The sequence below is a fragment of the Lynx canadensis genome, chromosome F2 (genome assembly GCF_007474595.2).
Source record: "Lynx canadensis isolate LIC74 chromosome F2, mLynCan4.pri.v2, whole genome shotgun sequence".
NCBI lineage: Eukaryota > Metazoa > Chordata > Mammalia > Carnivora > Felidae > Lynx > Lynx canadensis.
Window position 1 is genome coordinate 20,275,615 of NC_044320.2, and position 9,778 is coordinate 20,285,392.

The following is a 9,778-nucleotide window of genomic DNA, read 5'->3' on the forward strand; positions in this document are numbered from 1 at the left end:
AACAAAACAAAACAAAACAAAAAACAGGTGGTATCTGAGTTGCTAAGTTTCAGTAGAAACTGTACTTTAAATTTTGAATTGGGATCATTGCCCATTCCCCGGAGGGTACGAGCCTCTCTTGTGATACTGGGCAGGGATAGCAGGGTGCAGCCCCCAGTCAGCCACCTCATCATGGGGGTAAATAACCCCTCCACTGACAACCTATCTGTACCCATACGACCATTCTGCTTTTCACCTTCAGTACAGTATTTAATCAATGGCATAAGATATTCAACACTGTATTATAAAATAGGCTTTGTGTTAGATGATTTTGCCCAACTGTAAGCATTGTAATGTAACGTAAGTAGTAGGAGCACATTTAAGGTTGGCTAGGCTAAGCAAGCTATGGTGTTCAGCAGGTTAGGTGTATTAAGCGCATTTTCAAGGGGTGCCTGACTGGCTGAGTTGTTAGGGCATGTGCCTCTTGATTTCAGGCTTGTGAGTTCAAGCCCCGTGTTGCGCACAGAGCTTACTTTAAAAAATAAAAAGAAAGAAAGAAAGAAAAAGCATTTTCGACTTAACAGTATTTTCAACTTACTATGGCCTTCTGGGGATGTAACCCCATCATAAGTCAAGGAAGATTCATTCATTTAATTTGACCAGTTCTTGAGCTAATAAGGGGATGAGCTGGGAGTGGGGGTGGGAGGCAGTAAAGTAGGAACTCATCCTAAGATAAGAGAGGCTGGAAGTCTGGTTTCACACGGCAGTGTGAGACAGAAGTATCTGAAAGCTGGCAATACAGTCCCCTCTAGGAGTTTTTATCCTAACATGTGGGTGATACTCTGACATTACTGAATAAGGCAACAACAGCTTCCCTGGAACGTGTTATATTTCTCTGGCAGAAGTCACTAGGAGGTGGGGCGCCTGGGTGGCTCAGTCAGTTAAGCATCTGACTTCAGCTCAGGTCACGATCTCATGGTTCGTGGGTTCGAGCCCCGCATTGGGCTCTGTGCTGACAGCTTGGAGCCTGGGGCCTGCTTCGGATTCTGTGTCTCCCTCCCTCTCTGCCCCTCCCCTGCTCATGCTCTCTTTCTGTCTCTCAAAAAATGAGTAAACATTAAAACAAAAAAGAAAGAAGTCACTAGGAGGTGAGGCAAGGACACATACATATGAAATCATTCCAGGACAATTTGTGAAATGTGCTCTCTGTTTTGCGAAGCAATATTGCACAATAATTAGCATATTAACAAGGTGTCTACAGTTTCCATGTCACTTTAAAGGAATGCTGCCTGGTCCTCTATCACTCAGAGCATTTCAATGTTTTTGTTTACTTTCACCCGTATTCCTGAGGCACCTCACATACAAACAACTTCAGGAATATCTAATGGGCATATATTAGTTCATTTAATTCTTATAATAACTCCACTAAGCAAGATCTATTTTTTAATAGATGAAATTGAGGTACAAAGAGGTTAAGTAAACTGGGATTAAACAATTAGCAAGTGCTACTACTGAAACGTTCAACCGAGGAGATCTGACTCCATTGTTCTCACTACAATATTGCAATGGACTGAATGTTTGGGTCCTCCCAAATCCCCATGTTGAAGCCTTAACCCCAAATGTCATGGTATTAGGAGATAAAGCCTTTGGGAGCTAACTGGTCTTTGATGAGATCATGGAGGTGGAGCTTCTAGGATCAGTGTCCCTTATAAGAAGGGGAAGAGACCCTAGAGCTTGCCCTCTCTGCCATGAGAGGACACAGCAAGAAAGTGACATCTGCAAACCAGGAAGGGAGCCCTTAGCAGAACTCAACCCTGATGGCACCAGCTTGGACTCCCAGTTTCCAGAACTGGGAGAAATAAATTCCTGTTAAGCCACCCAGTCTATGGCATTTTGTTACAGCACCCAAGCAGATGAAACCAATTATATTCTACTACTTCTGAAGGTCAGCTGGGCAGTTGTTTGAAATTAAGTTCTATCAAAAATTATTGTGTCCACAGCACCAGCTCCCAACACTTTTTTATATATAGGGAAAACCAAATGAAAATTACTACTTAGGATAATCTTAAAAGAGAAAAACCATCCTAAATGGATACAGTGCAATTCAGGACTTTGGTTTGGTGATGGGCAAAGAAACTGATATTGATGGTCCTTATCTACAGAAGGTATGTTTTTCTTATACTATTTGGAACTATCTATTGTGTCACTCAAGGTCCTATCAAGAAATTAGGCTAAATTGAGGGAGGTATAGTAAAGCATCATTTACCCTAATGTGCAGCACCCTGAGATTTTTACCAGTCCTAGGCCTCCTAAAATGAGGAGATGGCATGATTAATGGAACTCAGAAGAGAGTTAGACCTTGTGAGAAGCTGTGACTTTGAGTAGAGAAGCCCAACCATCCAGAGGGGAACCTGCAAGAAGGGGTGTACTCCATGCCGATCAGCATCCCCAGGATGGGGTTGGGGTTTGCAGGTGAGGGATGGGTAGATAGCAGACACATCTTTTTTTCCCCTTTAGTTTACCTGTCAGAGGCCCTACCAAGTTTAAAATGTGTGTCCCAGTCCTACAGAATAAAGGGGCTACACTCAACCTAATACGTACACAACTCCCCCTTTCCCAGTGAAGGTTCAACATGTCTAGAGTTGACTTTAGGTCAAGATATTTCTAATGGCAGTGGAAATAGGAAAAGTAGCAGGCAGAGACAGTGCTAACCTGGCTTGATCTTTGGCCACTACAGATTTCAGGCTCCATGCAAACCATGCAAATGTCAAAGAAGTAGTAAGGACTATGAAGAGAGGGGGTTCTAGGTCCAATGACTTGAGTGCAAGCCATCCCTGTGACAAGTATTATCTTTGTGATCACTGGTCAAGTTGCTTAATCTCTTTGTCAGTTTCTTTACCTATAAAATGAGCATAATTTTAGTACTTACTTATAAAATTATTGGGAGAATGAAAAAATATGTATGTGAAAGAACATATGCAGAGAGCCACAGTGCTTTCTGATAAGCTCCCAGAGACATAAGAACAAAAGCACTTAGTTAAACCTGCATTAGAATTCCAGAAAAAGGAGGGGCACCTGAGTGGCCCAGTGGGTTAAGCACCTGGCTCTCAGTTTCAGCTCAGGTCATGATCTCATGGTTTAGAGATGATCTAGCAGTTTTGTGAGTTCGAGCTCCGAATTGGGCTCTGTGCTAACAGTGCAGTGTCTGCTTGGGATTCTCTCCCCCCGCCCTTTCCCTTTCTCTCTGCCCTCCCTTGCTCATGTTGTCTTTGTCTCTCTCACTTGATCTTAGCCAAAAGGCCAAGAAGTAATGTCTTTGTCTGTCCCAAAATAAATAAATAAATTTAAAAGAAAGAAGGAAAGAGAAAAAGGCACAAACATATATTGAGAGTCCGCTATGCTTCAAACATTACTAAATGTTTGACATATACTATCTCACTCAATTCTTTGAACACCAGCTATCAAATAGATGTTGATATTACTATTTTACAGTAAGAAACTTGAGGCTCAGAGACATCAAACAATTTGCTCTAGATCACACATCTTATAAGCAGGAAGGTCAGGATTTATACTAAAGCAATATGAATCTCAATCCAATGTATTTTGTTTGTCCCCCACCCCCACCCCCACCACATCACCAATCCTGCCTAGCGCTGCATCAGGAGTACAGAAAAATCGCGTCTCTCATTTCAGAGTTCTCCTGGGCATGAAGAAGAAGACGGCCACCACCTGCCTCTGTGTCTCTGTGTGGTACCAAGAAAAAACCCTGGAAGCCCCAGAGCCCTCTGCTAGGTAGCAGCCAGGGCTGTGGCATCTCTGCCCAAGCTTCTCCCTGCTGGATTCAATATGAAAGGGTGTTCTGTCTCGAGTTTCAAAGTCCAACACCACCAACACTCCTTCTCATGTGGCAGCAAAAGTACAACAGGGATCTCTGCCTTCCCACCTCAGTGCAATGAAGCCCCACACCGCAGAGCTTAGGAACCCATGGGAAACCCATCATCGCCATGCTTCACCAAATGCCATTTGTTTCCAGAAAGGAAGCGAAGTAAACAGCCCTTTGATTTGTTGCTTCTCAACTTCTAAAGAAATCTAGACTGAGAATCTAGTTCAGGTGGGTCTAACACACCCAGAGTGGATGGGTGGTAGATCAGGAGGGTAAACATTTGGTTTTATTTTGGTTTGGTGAATGTGAGTTCCTCCAGATGAATGAGGCATGAGTTCTATAAAGGAGGGCCATTTTGCTAAGTGCGATAGTGACATGTTGTGTTAGGGAACTCAGAGCAGAAGCATCAGTCAATAATGGTGCTATTGGCTAGGCAGGGTGGCACCTTTAGGCATGCCCAGAACCAATATCGACCAGGTTACATCCTTATACGCATCAGATCTTAGTCAGGCATAACTATTATTTGCCCTTACGTCCATGTATGAAGAGTTTTGGCCAGCCCATTTTCATAGCTTTTCCTCTCCCACAGGGATGTGAAATTTTCTGATTGCTTTCCTCAGTTTTCGAATGGTAGTGAGTGGGCTCAGCAAAATCGAGAAGCTCATGGATATAAGGACTCTATCTGGAATTCATCACGTGTGGCATAAAGGATATAATCAGTAAACTTTTGTTAAATGAGTAAGCTAATCACCCCTGTGACCTCGCTTCTCATCCAAACTGACAGGTTACTAAGGGCTTTACATTTGGTTCCAGACTAGCTTGTGTGGTAGATATAAATAGTCCCCAAACATATCAATGATTTAAAACAACAAAGGCTTATTTCAGATGAGCTGGGGGCTCAGTACCATACCACCCTCACTTAAGGACCCCAGTGAATGGGGAGGCTACCATCTGGAATGCTGATGTTACTTGGAAGCAGACAATGAGACTGTGAATCTAACAATGCCTCTTTTCTTAATAGATTTTTATTTTATTTTTTTAATGTTTACTTATTTTTGAGAGACAGAGACAGAGCATGAGCAGGGGAGGGGCAGAGAGAGAGAAAGAGAGAGACAGAATCTGAAGCAGGCTCCAGGTGCTGAGCTGTCAGCCCAGAGCCCAATGCAGGGCTTGAACTCACCAGCCACGAGATCATGACCTGAGCCGAACTCGGACGCTTAACTGACTGAGCCACCCAGGCGCCCCAACAATGGCTCTTAAAGACTTCTCCCAGAAGCAACAAATGTCAGTTATGCTCATATTTCATTGGCTAAAGTCAGTCACTCGCACTCTAGAAGAGATGAGAAAGTTCAGTCTTACCTACAAGGAGAAGAGAATGACAATATTTATAATGTCTCTATGACTGTCATCTGAGTGTTAGTTCATTTAAACCTTTTCAGCCAGAATACAGACACTATTTTTGTCCCACTTTAAGGATCCCACTGAGGATCTTGAGGCTTAGCATGATCAACTGAGTTGATCAAGGAAATCAGACAGTTGAACTCAACTTCAATCATTTAACCAACCTGTTGAATGTTACTATTATCTGGCAAGTTCTATATGGAGTGACAGTGAAGTCACAAGGGTGTGTGTCTAGGACAGAGTCTGTGCTTGAAATCACTATGAAAGCCTCATAGATCTGTGCCCATGCAGGTGGTGCCTCTGCTCTCTGATTTATCCTCTCTCTTTACTGGAAGAACTTACTATTCCTTGAGCAGGGTGATAGCTGCTTATTTAAGGCGTCACATGCCGGCCATCATCTCGTCCATGGCTATTTTTAAAAGCTAACCAACAACAGCAAATTTCCTTATTTGCCGATGGTAGATAATACTCATGGAAATTATTATGAAATTCATATTTACAACAGAACTATTATTTCCATAACAAATTCTAGTAGCTCAGACATCAGAAGATTGCAAATTCAATCTGTGGCTCACATTTTTCTTTCCACATAGACAAAGAAAAATATTGCCCAAATGCTGAGATTAGGATGTGGACTTAGCTTGTTGAGGATAAAACGTCAGTTGGCTAGTGACCTACAGACAGTTTCTGTGAAATAAAATGAGCTCACTAAAAATAAATCATTGGTCTAAAGCACCGTCACAAAACTTGGACATGATCAGAGGACACTATCAAGTGACTCTTTAGGTAATTTACCAGTGTGGGCATAATGGCCATAAAAACACTCTTGCCAGCTTGTGTAAATAAAGGAATTTATCATAAGGACCTGAGTGGCTCAAAAAATCAAAAGAAAAGCAAATTACCATCCCTCTGGAAGGAATGGAAACAGCACAGCTCTGGGGATCAGGTGAACCACCATCAGAATTCATCAGTTCAGGGATGCCTGGGTGGATCAGTTGGTTAAGGGTCTGACTCTTGGTTTCGGCCTGAGCTCATGGTTCGTGGGTTCGAGCCCCACATTGGGCTCTGGGCTGACAGTGCGGAGCCTACTTAGGATTCTCTCTCTCTCCCTCTCTCTCTGCTCCTACCCCACTTGCACTGTCTCTGTCCCTCTCAAAATAAATAAACTTAAAAATTAAAAAAAAAAAAAGAATTCATCAGTTCAAACATCCTTCTCCTGAAGGGTAGTCTCTGTCCTGCACATTCTGATTCCCAGGGTCCCGAAGAAAGCTTCAGAAAGGCATAGCATGGGTTGTATGCTTACTGTTAACAGTGTCTGGCAGATGTTAGCAGCTCAATAAATTGTTGTTGAGTGAGTGAATAAATGAATGACCAAGTTCTCTGGGCCTGCAAGAAATAACACCATCCTTAATTATCCAACCCAGTAATTTCTAGATGTCATTTTATGGTAGCTTAGGGTTTTATTAATGCCATTAAAAGGGACTCTGGCATTCTCAACGCTAAGATAATTACTTAATTAAAATATGGCCCAAACATTTGTAATACCATGGTCCCCAAACAAAATCCCACTTTGTATCTCAGGTTCTTAATGTTCTATCTATCAAACAAAACACCTTTATTTACAATCATTCATGTTTTTTCATTTTTTAAAATCAGACGTACTATTTAACTTCAAGTCTGAGCCTCTGAGCAGCCTGAAATAATAGCTGGCACTGTTTGAACAAATACTTTATGCTAGTCTATCAGCAAATACTTTATCAGTTTTAGTCTTATATGTAATATATAATTTAGCCCCCAAATGACTGCAAGTATTATTGTTATATTCATTGTAAAATGAGTAAACTAAGGCATAGAGTGGCTACTTAATTTGATGCAGGTCACACAGCAGAGCAGAAATTTGAATCCAGGGAGTTGATCTCTTAGCCCTTATCCCATGCCAATTCCCAGGACTGCCACTCTGGTTAGGTGTCATGGGAGTCAGATGCAAGAAAGTGGCTATGCAAGTTTTGCTTTTCTTTCTATTTCTTTTCGTTTTTTTTTTCTTTTGGTTTCTTTTGCCTTTTTTTTTCCTTTGAGGATAAATTCGATTTGAAGAGACTAATAATTCAAACCAGACCTGTACATCAGAATAATTCAAAGAAGTATTTCCAGGTATGTTCGCCAAGTGTAGCCCTAGAGATTCTGATTTGCTGTGCCAGGGCAAGTAGACACCTGTGTGTACGTAAAAGCTGCTTATGTAACTCGACACAGACTCCTGAGGAATAGCTGCTGCACCAGGGTTTGTTAGATGCCCAAAGAAGTGCAGAAATGACATCGTTACCTCCAACGACCTGGAGGAATCTAGGAAATCTAAGTGATGTTAGAAAGTTGATAAACAGGGGCACCTGGGTGGCTTAGTCGGTTAAGTGTCTCTTGATTTCGGCTCAGCATGATCTCATGGTTCCTGGGATCGAGCCCCTCGGTGCTGTTGGGATTCTCTCTCTCCCTCTCTCTCTGCCCCTCCTCTCTCTCTCTCTCTCTCTCTCAAAGTAAATAAATAAACTTAAAAAAAAAGCTGACTAACAAAAAGCATACCACAACTCCAAAACGATTGTGAATCCAGTCTAGGTGGGAAGAAAATACAGCAGAAATGTGGTACAGCGCAGTATGGTATACAGCATACCGCTATGAAATTAGAAACGTTTATAGAGGAGGCAACTGCCAAGGGTCCTGTGTGGCCCCTTTTCCCGTGTTAGGGCATGCCTTTGTATTCATGAGAGGATAGGGTGGAGTGGAGCAAAATAATAAAACTCCAGATGAAAAAAACACTGAAAGTATATTGTGGTTAGAGTCAAATAGCCTCAGTCATTTAAAAATAGAGCCATCTCCTCCAAGAAAGAGCAGTGGGAAATAACTCCATACCTTTTATTCATTTCTAATGCTTTGCAGTCTCCAGGCAAGCTCTCGCTATTCTGCACAAGGGTTTAACGGACTTAAAAAGAAATGCGAGGAGTCATTTCAAAGGATCAGTGTGCTACAACGTGCTCATACTAATTTTGAAGTCTCTCTGCATTACTTCATATGAATTATTTAAAATAATTCACCCCCCTTTAACACGATGACTCATGTCTCTGTCAGTCTCTATGTGGTATTCTTTTTTGTTGTTGCTATAGTCAGAAGACAACTTTTTGGCTTTCTGCTTTGTTTGTACTTGTGAGAAAGGCAAAGGAAGTTTTTCAAACATGTTAATGGCTGCTTGTTTACATAGTCAATTTTTTCAAATAGACTAATTTCATGCCCTCTTCCTTGTTGTGAGTTTCCATGTGTAATCAACAGACACTAAGTACTTTATTAGGATGTACTGAATTTTTTCCATAGCCCTGGGGCCATCTTACACTCTGTTTTTTTCATTAGAACTTCACACATGGTGTTTTCCATAAACTCTTACTTCCTAGGATCTGGTCTTTTTCCATTTAACTCAGGTTTGTCCCTGATTTGCTTTTAGATTATATAACTGTTGCCAAATAAGACATGGTTTTGTAAAACCATCACCACCTCTCCTGATGTTGAATTAATATTTTAGTTTACCCACCCAGGAGAAATATCAACAGTTACCCATTTGAGTGACAAAATTAAAAATTTTTTCATCCAGTCTTGGACTGGAAAGAATAACCTATTTTACTATTCACTTGCCTGACCTGACATTGATTTTCCATTCCCATGACAATGATCCTACAATCAACAAATATCAGTTGAATGCCTATAATTCAGAAAGCAAAGGATTGTGCCAGAACCTGACTATGAGATCCATTAATAACTCCCCACACCTTCTTTTCCTGTTTTGAAGATGATGTTGAAGGCTGACCCAGCAACCACACCGTTTATCACCTCCCTGCTTCACACATACACCTCCTCCTAGCGGACAGAATCTGCCATGTCATATGGAGACTGCAAATGACAGGTATATATATTATATATATATGTATATATGTATATATATTATATATATATGTGTATATATATAAAATATATTTAAATTATATAAATATATACTTATATTTATATACAGGTGTGTATATATATATATATATATATATACATATTTTTTTTCCCCAGCTTTCCTTGCATTTGGAGCACGAACATGCAGCCCGCCATGACCACTGGGATCCGAAGGGAACTCTACTGAGAAAGGGGTGAGAAATGGAGGAAGCAAGGCAAGAAGAGCATAGTTCTTCTCTTTAATAAAAAGGATTTGGAGAACAGTTGTCCCTTTCAGCCTTTTTATGTACAATTGCTTAAAATACTATGCCAAATGACTTGGCTGCCATCTTGCAATCACGAGGGCAAAAAGCTCAAGAACAAAACCCAATATTCTGAAGAAGATGGAACAGAAGGTAGAAGATCTTGAGACTTCAATGATTTTTTTTTTTTAAATATGGAAGGCTTCATGAATTTGTGTGTCATCCTTGTACAGGGGCCATGCTAATCTTCTCTGTATCATTCCAATTTTGATATCTGTGCTGCTGAAGCAAGCAC

General features: G+C 41.1%; 1 non-coding gene across 1 annotated transcript; it reads right to left on the reverse strand.

Moving 5' to 3' along the window:
- Positions 1 to 9,671: 9,671 nt before the first annotated feature.
- On the reverse strand, positions 9,672 to 9,778 carry LOC115506602. Its single transcript, XR_003966447.1, has one exon. It is a non-coding gene; the product is annotated as a U6 spliceosomal RNA (small nuclear RNA).